The sequence below is a fragment of the Phalacrocorax aristotelis genome, chromosome 10, assembly GCF_949628215.1.
Source record: "Phalacrocorax aristotelis chromosome 10, bGulAri2.1, whole genome shotgun sequence".
Classification (NCBI taxonomy): Eukaryota; Metazoa; Chordata; class Aves; order Suliformes; family Phalacrocoracidae; genus Phalacrocorax; species Phalacrocorax aristotelis.
Genome location: NC_134285.1, coordinates 12,867,960 through 12,880,465, shown reverse-complemented (window position 1 = coordinate 12,880,465; position 12,506 = coordinate 12,867,960).

Sequence of the window (12,506 nt, the reverse complement as noted above, 5' to 3'; positions counted from 1 at the left end):
AAGGACCTGGGGGCATTGGTTGAGAGCCATCTGAACACGAGCCAGCAGTGTGCTCAGGTGGCCAAGAAGGCCAATGGCATCCTGGCTTGTATGAGGAATAGTGTGGCCAGCAGGAGCAGGGAGGTGATCGTGCCCCTGGTGAGGCCGCACCTTGAGTACTGTGTTCAGTTTTGGGCCCCTCACTGCAGGAAGGACATTGAGGTGCTGGAGCATGTCCAGAGAAGGGCCACGGAGCTGGTGAAGGGTCTGGAGAGCAGGTCTTATGAGGAGCGGCTGAGGGAGCTGGGCTTGTTTAGCCTGGAGAAGAGGAGGCTGAGGGAGGACCTTATCGCTCTCTACAACTACCTGAAAGGAGGTTGCAGCGAGGCGGGGGTTGGTCTCTTCTTCCTAGTAACAAGCGATAGAACGAGAGGAAACGGCCTCAAGCTGCGCCAGGGGAAGTTTAGGTTGGACATTAGGAAAAACTTCTTCACCAAAAGGGTTGTCAAACATTGGAACAGGCTGCCCAGGGAGGTGGTGGAGTCTCCATCCCTGGAGGTATTTAAAAGAGGTGTAGATGTGGCACTAAAGACGTGGCATTGTTTAGGAGACATGGTAATGTTGGGTTGATGGTTAGACTTGATGATCTTAGAGGTCTTTTCCAACCTCTGTCATTCTATTCTATGATTCTAGAAAAACCGGTAGTGCTGTTCCTATTAGGATTTGTAATTGTAGGGGAAAAAGGTGTATTTATGACCAATTATGTTAATATTGCCGCTGTCATGTTTTGGCCTTGGTAGTGTTAAAACACTTTATAGCGTGCCAGTAAGTACAGCAGACTTGCACTAAAAAACTGAATATGCAGTCTGTAATTTGATGGGATGGCTCATGATAACCTACTATACTAAAATATTTAAGTAGGCTTTCACTCCCAAAGAAGATATAAACTCCTTGAGGCCTATCATGAAATACAGTTCTGTGCATACCTGAAGCTGACCTCTTCTTCATTTACTGTATCAATGTGCACTTCTGCTTATGAGCAACATATTGACAGTAAGTCAAGCCGAACCAGCTTCTGACTCAGAAGCAGCTCCTGGAACTGCACTGACAGAAGCATTAAACAGTGAAGGGAGGTCTCTCATCTTCTTGACTGCCAGATTATTCATCTCATCAACTGATTCAGCTCTTATTTCATCTCTCAGCACAGTTCTGCCAGCAAATCTGATGGCTTTAATTTAGTAATTCTGTAATGTTGCTTGATTGTCTGAGCTGTTGCGTTTTTGTTCTAAGGCACAAGAAAACTACTGTGCTACGTTCCTTATCAGATAAAACATCACTTGCTTCTGTGGGAGAGGTGACAATTAGCCTGCCACAACACTAGGTATCTGTTTTACTGCTCTGGTGCTGCTAACTGATTTCATTAGAGATGAAATGATAAAATGAAAAAAGAAGCAGAACCTGTGTTTTGTTTTGCAGTCTTAGAACAGATTAATGTTTCTTTAATTTTCCCCCCTTCCAGTGGTTGTCTCCATTGGTTCACTGTAGGGGTTATCTGTTTTCCTAACAAACTCTGTTAGATAATCCCACAGAAAGCTATCGCTATACCATGCAAATGGTTTTAGTAACATTCTGTAAAAAGCTATGTCAAATTATGTTGTGTGATTATTAAGGTATTGTATGGGTTATTACTTTCTTTTAGAGCAAATTAAGAGCTAGAAAGAATCCTTGGTCTTCATTATGGGATTATTAGAAAAGCATTCTTCCTTGTTTTAAAATAAATACTGTAGGGGATGAATTTGCAAGTAACTTAGCACTGTTTGACCCGTTCTTGAGCTGAAGCAACGCGGCAGTAAAAAAAGACAGGAGTGTGGGAATGCCAAGAAAGAATTAAGCAAGCCAAAACAAATGAGGTAGCGCAAATAGAACAGCCTATTAGAATGTAGTATAAGGCGCGTGCTTAGAGCTAGCTGACGAATAACAGAAACTGTTTGTGTTTGTGATCATGTGGAGAATGTGTCGAAAAGATATATAAGCAGTGAAAAGCTGACAATAAAGGTCTTCTGCAGAACATCTGTCAGGAGTCCGTGACATTCATCCCTGAAAAATACATCCAAGCAAAACCTCATTAGAAGTTTCCAGTGTTTTCTAGGATTTCACAGAACAAACTGTCCTATTTTCAACATTTTTACAGTGTTCTGATTTAACTACAAGTTATTTGAACGTTGGAAAGATTAGCAACACCCTAAAGGTAAATCCTCAAATACTGCTTCAACAGCACAAAATGTAAAGATAGTTACACTGAATTTATGAATTGTGGTTTGGTTTTCAGGTTTGTACACAGGAGAACACTGAGCATTCATTAAATGCATTAAGATTTCATTTGGTTGCTGACTGAAACACAGAGCATAAATAGTTCAAAACTGTATCATTTGCTGCTGTGTGCTTGCCGTTGCCTTGCAGGCAATCCCCTCCCCAGAACAAATAATGGCCTTTCTATCGTACAGCACTATCAATGCCAAAGGCTTGGTATGAATAGCTGAGAAATCTCTCTCAGCCTCTGTTTCAACAATAAATAGAACCTCCTCTAAGACGAATATGGTATTCTATTCACAAGATTAATATGAAGTCAGCTGATTTCTCTTTCTGCTTGGAGAGATGCCCAGAATCTTCTCCTGGCATGGTATCAGAGACCTGCCCTGTAAACTGCACAAGGATATTTTTAAAAACTCAACAGTAGTTCCTCTGGTTAAAGTATCTCCGTGGTGTTTACGGTTAAGTATTCTGTTCCTCTGCATATTGAGAAATATTGTTAATCCAAGAATAATTGCTACCTCACTTGTATTAGATACACTTACAGGGTTTGTTGGAGGTTCAATAAAATGTTTACATTTTGAGGAGATGGGCCAAAATAGAGAAGGTACTAAATAGAAATTGTTCTAATAGGTCTCCTCCTAATTATTTTGTGAAAGATGCTTTCCTGCTTTGGCCCAGAACCAGTTTCTATGGAATTTTTTGGCTGTACATACCTGAATTGTTGTAATCGGCAGCTCTGTATTAACAGGGGAGAAGCTGCAGCATTTACCTGATAGATCATGGTACTGTCTTTTAGTTGGGTGATACATAGCAATACACTCAGTAGAGATCAAGTTCTGCCATCAAGAAGAAATGGGTAATCAAAAGATATGTCAAAGCTGAAGAGGTTTGGGCCCTAAATATAAATGGAGATTAAAAAAAAAAAAAAAAAACTGTATGGTCCTTCATTCAGTTATACCTAAAGAGATGAAAAATAATTTTTGAGTATCTCAAGAGAGAAGTATAAATACCCATTATTGCACAGTAACTGGTTTTGATTCTAAAAAGTGCAGTAGTATATGTATTCCTTTCAGTTAGGAAAAAAATCAAGAAAACATTACATATTTTTATTAACTATCCATTTTATCCTCTGTATTCACTGTGTGGCTTTAGGCCACTCATGCTGTAGGAATCTCTAGTACAGTTACCCAGGAGACAAAATGCTTTGCAATTATTGAGTTTACTTCAGTATCTTTTTATGTTGAGATTGTGCAGTGGTGACTGAGAAACAGCCAAGACAAAGGCAAACCAAAACAGTCATCAGCTCTCTTCCATCTTTGGGTGCGTTTCTCCCCAACATTTGGATGCAGTTGTCTTAGTGTGATTAGCTTTATATATCTCTTGATATGTTCAAAGCTTCAGTCATTCTCGGCTGCAGTTCTTGGTACTTGTTACTTCTGCAAATCATCTCTTATTTCTCAACTCCAAAAATAGGAACTTGGGCTGTTTGGACTCCTGTCAACAGTTTGGTTTAAGTGACTTCATAGATCCACTCTGGTAAGAAGGGATAGGATCCATTTCCCAGAGCAACAGTCTTCTGACTTCGCCAAAAGAGGTGCTTGGGGTCCCTTCCCTTCTTTGCTATATGAATTTCAAAGGCCTGTACACACACACACACAAGTATTCAATACCTTGCCTGACTTAAGCCAGTCCTCTATAGGCTTGCTGAGGGGAAAAAAAAAATTACTGTGAAAGTAATCTAAACCTATTAAATGAAAGACCCTAAGGGTTATCAAACAGTTGAGAAATGTAATACAACAGGAAGTTAATACAAAGAATTGAGTACTGGTGCTCCTACTATTTTGTCTGCAAAAGTAGAAGTTGAAGTTGCTTATAAAAGCTGTAAGGTGCCTATTCCTTAACTTTTTTTTTCCTTGCTGCTAGTAATATCTACATAGTCTTGTTCAGATCCCTGAGGTTCTTGCTGGACAATTCTTCAACCACTGCTTTCACTGGCCATGTCTACTTCATCTTTTGTTGTGGAGGCTGTGGTTAAGCAGCTTTTGCTATATTTGCTTGCATTAGTTGTTCTTATTTATTCTAAATTGGTTTTAGGGGGGTGGTAAAGGCAATAACTTTCTCAGAAAAAAGTAGGATATAGACAAAACACAAAAAAGAGAAGTAAGAAAGTGTTCCTAATCTGGTGATGCAATGAAGTGAGAAACCGGTACCTACAGTTCTTAATTCTTTTGACCTGCAGATTTTTGTGAACCAGACTGTGGTCCCTACTTCTACAGCATTATTGTTTAACAGTATCTTTCCTTGATTTATTATTTATTTTCTAGTTCACTGAATAGCTTCAGCTCCCTAAAATTCCTTGTACTTAGTCACAGAGAACTTGAGGGGTGTCTGAGGAATTAAAATTCACAAAATCCATACTGTTTCTGTAGGCCTGAATGATACAAAGAGGTACAGGTGCTCAGGACCGGTCTTTAGGTAGCTGGATCCTCCATAAAAGCCACAGGAACATTAAGTACCTTGGAACGGGGTCCAGCATGTTGACTACACGTTCTTTACAAGATATACCAGGTGCTACTGGAGATATCTTGCTCCATATGCAGTATACAGCTCTGAACCTCTCCTGGAGGTAGGGACCCAACCTCTTTTAGCAAAACCAAAAGCAAAGTTCATATCTGTGGCCTATGAGCCCCTTTTATAATGGAGTCTGTTCTCGGGAAGACACCACAATTCCCTCTGCTGTCTGAAAGGTGACAAGACTCAACCTCCCAGTTTAGAAGAGGAGGGAGCTCTGGGCTTTACTGGAGGCCTCCACAGCTGTTCCCATGAAGGCTGTTCTGCCTGACTCCCCAGCTGGAGGGTGAGGCATTTGTTTCTCCTGTGAATTGGCCTGAATTCATGATCCATACATCTTTAAAATCACCAGTTGAAAATACTGAAATAAACCTTGGAAGAAGGGCAAGGACTCAAACCTGTTTGTTTCTCAGAGAATGCACTGACTGTCTGGCTATCATCCTTTATGCAGGATAGAGCAGCTTCAGGAAAAGGGTTTGAGGGTTCCCCTTCCCCGTGGCAGGGCAGCCCAGAGACCACACTGCAAGACTCTGGAAACATGGACCTGGGGCTCCTGAAAAAGAAGGCGGTGTGACTGTGTCTATTATACCATGTTCACTGTCTGTGGTTACAAGAGTAACAGCACAGCTACTGGAAAGAACGTTGTGGTAAGTGCTGGTTTATTCAAGTGACTAAAGGTAAAGCTACTGCGTCTGATGTGGATTTTAGTATCTTTTGTGTCTGGTGTGTGTTTTAGTTGACAAAAATCAGAAATGCTATAGGGAAGCCCCTAAAATATGTGGTTTCTTCAACTGTCAGTGTAGTATTTTTGCCCAGTTTTCTTGCCTCCATCATTCTGAAACTCTTGACATAGGCTGTGGTTTTGCATACGTCCTTTTCCTTGTTGCTTTGGGTTTGCATTTGTATTCTGTTTCCCATTCTTGCTCTATTTTATTTCAGTGTAAGGGGAATTACAGTTTTTTGTCACATGCTCCAATGCACCAGTATGCACAGGGTTTGTTGTTTTTTTTTTTTGTCATATGCTCTGATGTAGCAGTATCCTGGACTAGTTATATGAAGTCCAGTGGTGGTGACAGAAAGAACATGAATTTCTTTTCTTTCTTTCTTTTTATTTTTAATTGCTCTCAGCTATAGATAAGTAACAAGTCCTTCTGTTAACAAGATGAATACTGTTGTACACTGTCTGTCCCAAAACTACTACTAAGAGGTCTGTGCATTTGTACACTGATCTTCTTGAAAACCAAGGGAAGGGATAAGTGCTTTTCCCAGTGTCTTTTCCTCCATCTGTAGGCCAGGCAGCAGCTGGATGTTGCTGCAGGTCCTGGTGCTCCTGGCGTGCTTGCAGAGCATGCAGCTGCAGCCAGCTGCTAGTGAAAATGCTTCACACTCCATCCTTGGCTTCCTGGCAAAATACCTTCTGCTAGTAAAAATAGTGTAATAAGAGAACGGTGTTCTTATAAATCAGCAGTGTTCTAGCAAAATATTGCTAAACCAGCAGCATTTTGTTAATTTTCAGTTGTTTAAGGCTTTTTTTCCACTGGGAAGTTCCACCGTGTACCATAGCACAATCATTCTACTGCCAGTGAAAGTAATGAATCACTGGTATTCAGGTGAGGAAGAAAGTGGTGGAATTCATAGTTTAAATGTGAGCCTATCAACACAAAGCTAGTTTAGAAAATATTTGATTCCTTGCTGCTGAAAACAGCTTCATGTCTTTGTCTTCATATATCTGCCTAATTCTCCACAGAGGCTTTGTGTTGGCTGTGTCCTCTTGGCACAGCAACGAATCTGGACTGCACAAGCTATGCTGGCAAATTGATGTTATGTTGCTTACTATGATTTATGTTACTAAGCTAATAGTGCGAGGGCTGTGGGTTTTTTAAACTCTAATATTTTACAGAAACAGAAGAATTCCGTTGACTGTTTATGACAGACTGGCAGCAAACGTGGATATCCCAGCCTAATAAAAGTAGAAACCAAGGTCATTTTGCAGGAATGCCCTTTGAAGTTATTCTAGCAGGACTTTGCAAAGCAGTCATCTAAACAGGTCTTCCGTTGAGCCTGCCTGGCTCCATCAGCCTTCTGAGAATGCTTGTCCAAAGTTCTGTGAGATTCTGAATGACCACAAATATTTGAGGCTCTAATCTTTCTTTGCATCTACTAGATTGGAAACTCCCAATCTTTTGAGTTCCTAAAGTCTCTTGAGGAAATGATGTTCTGGGTAAGCTGCCAGTACAACCAGCAGTATTGTAGTGCATTATGTTGGACTCTATGCCGTGTCTCACCTGCAGTGTTCATGCTGCGCTACTGAGGCTCATCATAGTGTTTGGGAAGCAATATGGTAGGTGATACTAGAAGTGTAGGCATGGAAGAATGATGAATGACTTCTACGCATCAATGGAAGCACAGCTAGTTTCTGAGGTAAGGAAGCAGGGAAGATTTGATCAGACGGTTTAAAAAACAAACTCTGGGGAAGAAAAAACAACCCGCAATATAAAAGACTTTTACGTTCAAAACATCTTCCATAATATCATGCCTTTGCTTTCCTACATAGCTCATAATAGACATAAAAGATTTTACATTCAAGAGCTGTAAACCTTGGCAGAATTACTTAGGAAATCCTGTGTGAGTATGTATGCACGTCAGAAGACCCAACACTGGTAACCAAAGTCTCCATCCTAAGATTTATCCAAAGTAAGTTCCTGCAGTCCAGCTTTGCAAAATGTAACAAAGTTAGGGGATAGGCTGGTAATTAGATATTCACTAAGGGCAGCATTTTCTAATGCTCAGGGACATTGCTGCAAAGTCCCTATTGATTTCAGTAGGTACTGTATTATGAATGAACTGTACTTCCTTGAAAATTCCTTTCATGTTGTCTGAGCTGTTGGCTGTATCTTCAAGCTCTGGTTTTCCAGTCAGCTAGTGTTTTTGGCCTCTCTGGGCATAAATTGGATTCAGTACCAGAATTTTTGTCTGGGATTCCTTCTGTCCAGGCTGAAGAGCTTTGATTGTGCTGCTGGTTGAGCAATTTTTCTTGGACTGGAAGGGCTATTTAACAAGTTTCCCTACTTTCCGATTGTAATGACTCAAGCCTGTATAATATATAGGCATCAGCATTTCACTACTTTGCTTCTCAGAAGAATGTATGTATTCAACTGCACAACTCCCGTTCCTGTTCTAAGGATTCTCTTTAACTGACACACAGCTTATGTAGGTAAGAGTGATGTTTCATAGCAGCTGTATCTCTTTTTAAGGATCATCATTGTAGTCTTCCTCTCAAAGTCCAAAGGAAAAGACATGCCTTAGCTGTAGAAAGTGCTAAACAATAGCAACATAAGAAGGAAAAAATAGTAAAAATGTACAGGCTGACTTAGTTCTCTTTTTCACACACATTGTTTGTGCTATGATACATTTTAAAGAGGAAAGTTAGTTAAAAAGGAGAACTCATGCTTTTCATTTCTCTGCACTGAGGGGAAGTATCACTTCTAAGTAAATATGATGCTGCCCAGAGTTTACAGCTAATTTTGAAATCCAGATAGTCTTAGCAAAATCTTAGCAATTAATAAGTTTTTTCTAGGGACAGTGAAGCAGCTGAGAGTGTTACAATGTAGGCCAGGTTATGTCCTTCGGTACCTGGCACCTGGGTGTGTCATGAGTCTGTAGATTTTATCTAGTGTCAATATAGTAAGATTTTTTTTATTTATACAAATGCAAAAACAAAAGCGGAAATAGAAATCACATTTAATTATTTTTCTCAAAATTGCACATTAGGACTGTAGCAGCATTAGAACTTGAATCAAGTTTTCAAAGCTTAAGCCACTGTAGTCCCTTTTCCCTTATTTTGGCCTTAGCTACAAGTTAATCAGTTCTGAGGTCAAAGGCAGAGTACTTCTAGCAGATTATTGCTTGTTTTGTTTGCCTATAGCCCAGATAAAAAGCTGGGGACAGCTGTATAGGAACCACATTTTCTCTCAGATTATGATCTTGGAGATCTTTTTGGAAAACTCCTCAAGAATCCTCAAAATACGTGGGAATAGTAAAACAGAAATCAGCTTGAAATCTTTATATCTTAACACCCATGCAAAGGCAATCCCATTTTTGATCTGTCTCAAATCTAGACATAGTAAAACAAACAATATTGTATTTGGGTTGAAAAGCCTATAATCTCCTATTCATGGTGAACTTTGCCTGGGCACATTTGCAGGTGGAAATTGCTTAAGGTGTGAAACACTTGCAGAAAATCTGCCTTTCTCATGCTTAAGTGGCAATCGTGATTTATCACAAAGTATTTGCTCACTTGCCTGTCTGCTTCTGGAATGAACTATCCTATGGAGGGGAGGTTTTTGCCCGCAAAAAGAAATCTACCATTCCCACACCATTATATCCCCTCACAGTCAAACACAGTTATGCCCTGGAGCACGCTTGTTCAGGCTTTCTGTATCTGGCTTTTGCAGAGCTATAGTGCAGCAGGTCAATGAGTTGCAGAAACTGGCTGAGGATTACAGCTTAAATTGAGTTTCTTCTTTTAATACAGAGCTTCTCATGTGGCTTGAACTCTCCACCTTCCGTCAAGAAGGAGACTTCTTAGTCAGGAGGGGCCTTGAATGTCACTAATGATGGTTTCTGAAAACCTCCCTGGCCAAATAATGGAGACAATACTTTTGGTCTTGGGTTTTTTTGCCTTTTTTTTTTTTTTTTTTTTTAAATCTGTTGAACCCATTCAAGAGCACACTGAATGCAGGAGAAGCTGAGATTCAGACCATCTATCTTCCCCAAGCTGTGGTAAACTCATTCAGATATGCTGTGATAGCAGTTCCCAGCCCTAGCTGCCTTCAGCAGGTGTTCTGCTCCACAAGATGGTAAAGTACAAGTGGAGGCATCTTATTCAGCGCAGTTTTATGTTGATAAAACTAAGGGAAACAGTCCTTTTCATGCAATACCCTGGGAGCAATGCCACTCTGAATGAGTTGGAGCTTATTCCTACTCATACTTCAACAAAACTAGTGTTGTCTCTTCTGTTTTGAATCAATGTAGGCAGCAACTTTAAAGGCAAAGATGTTTAAAAGACAAATTCTGAGTGAGATAAGAATATGCATGAAAGATCCAAGTGATTTACTTTTCCATAAGGAAAATAAATTAATCTGCTTTTCTCAGTTGCCATTTTTAAAGTTACAGTAAAACTTGTTACCTACCTGTACTGCAAGTAAAAATCATACTCTTAGATAATGCGATAGCTTATTTTTCCAGCGCTTCACATGCACTTTCTGGTATTGAACACAAACATGAATGTTTGGAAAAAGCAGCAAACTCTTTTTATTCTACAAAGGTATTTTGGATCTTAAGAATTTGCAGTATTATACATAAAAGTTTTTTTAAAGATTTAGTAAGTTTCTCTCAGTGCATTGCTTCTTATCAGGTGGAATTATTGCTTCACTTTCAAATGTGTCGAACGGTGGTAAGAAATCATGGCAATAATCAAGGTAGAAAAACCTAGTAACAAATAAAGAGAAAAATATTTACATTTTATTTGAATACTTATCCCATACTAAGCCTACAGTCTTGTTTAGGCAGCTGTGGCCGGTCACGAGCGGGGTTCCCCAGGGCTCAGTGTTGGGGCCAGTCTTGTTTAATATCTTTATCAGTGATCTGGATGAGGAGATTGAGCACATCCTCAGTAAGTTTGCAGATGATGCCAAGCTGGGTGGAAGTGTCGATCTTCTTGAGGGCAGGAAGGCCCTACAGAGGGACCTGGACAGGCTGGATCGTTGGGCTGGAGCCAACGGTAGGAGATTCAACAAAGCCAAGTGCCGGGTCCTGCACTTCGGTCACAACAACCCCATGCAACACTACAGGCTTGGGGAGGAGTGGCTGGAGAGCTGCCTGGTGGAGAAGGACCTGGGGGCGTTGGTTGAGAGCCATCTGAACACGAGCCAGCAGTGTGCTCAGGCGGCCAAGAAGGCCAATGGCATCCTGACTTGTATGAGGAATAGTGTGGCCAGCAGGAGCAGGGAGGTGATCGTGCCCCTGTACTCGGCCCTGGTGAGGCCGCACCTTGAGTACTGTGTTCAGTTTTGGGCCCCTCACTGCAGGAAGGACATTGAGGTGCTGGAGCGTGTCCAGAGAAGGGCCACGGAGCTGGTGAAGGGTCTGGAGAGCAGGTCTTATGAGGAGCGGCTGAGGGAGCTGGGCTTGTTTAGCCTGGAGAAGAGGAGGCTGAGGGGAGACCTTATCGCTCTCTACAACTACCTGAAAGGAGGTTGCAGCAAGGTGGGGGTCGGTCTCTTCTTCCTAGTAACAAGTGATAGAACGAGAGGAAACGGCCTCAAGCTGCGCCAGGGGAAGTTTAGGTTGGACATTAGGAAAAACTTCTTCACCAAAAGGGTTGTCAGGCATTGGAACAGGCTGCCCAGGGAGGTGGTGGAGTCTCCATCCCTGGAGGTACTTAAAAGAAGAGTAGATGTGGTGCTTGAGGATATGGTTTAGTGGTGGACTCGGCAGTGATAGGTTAGCGGTTGGACTTGATGGTCTTAAGGGTCTTTTTCAACCTTAACGATGCTATGATTCTATGAGTTTAAAGATCCCATCTGTAAGCCCCTAGACAGCCCTAGAAATTTTGCCCCAGTATTTATTTCAAGGCTGTAGGTCCTGCTATAACAATTAGATATGTAAAACAAAGTAGAAAAAAACTATAGTGTAAACTAAATTGTTAGTAGTTGGTAACTGTTTATTTAGCCACTACCATCTTTATAATGCTGTTGCTTCTATTCTAAAAAACTTAAATACTCATCCCCAAACAGTTGCAATGCCTAAACACAAGCCACTGCAAAACATTGTACAGATCATTAAGTAGAAAGTTTTAAATAGGCATAAAGAAAATAAATCAGCATTAGAAAGCACTGTATAGAATCTCTTTAATTCTAGATATTCATTTTTATATATTTGAGCCTCATAAAACACATTTTCATGATCAAAGATCTGGAAATGTAAAACATTGCCTTTAAAATGTTGTATAAATGAGAAAATTAGTTTAATTTACAGTATTTACAGCAAATGTAGCTACTATGAATAAGAACCGTGTTAATAGAATCTAATTAACCCAGCTCATAAGTTGTATACCTTGTTTTTGCTTACAACAAGACTGATGTTCACGTTTGGCTCAGAGGTGCTTATGTTAAACACATTAATGTTCTGGTAACTAATGACATTCACCCTTTTGATGTTGGCTCTGTAGATTTATTCTGTGTTGTGCAGGCAGTCACCATATACAATGGTTAATAATCTTTGCACTTTTACCAAGAAAAAAAATACTCGTAGAGTACTTTTTACTGTACTCTTTACTGTATACTTGTAGTATACATTTTACTCATCTGATCACGATAATTTTCTGTGTTCCTTTTACTCTGTTCTTGCTGAACACTTGGGGGTTTTCATTTTTATGTTATCCAGCCTGAAGACACCCATTCTTTGATATACTCCCTATTAGAAATGTTCTTATGACAAAGGTAAGACACTATTGATTGCATTTAGAAGTATTTGAAGTGCCGTAATTAGACATTGCCTATTCTTGAGCTCTGGAACAGAAGAGCAAGAAATTACTCAAGAAGGCAATATTTTAAAAAGACTTCTTAATAATTTTGAGCTGA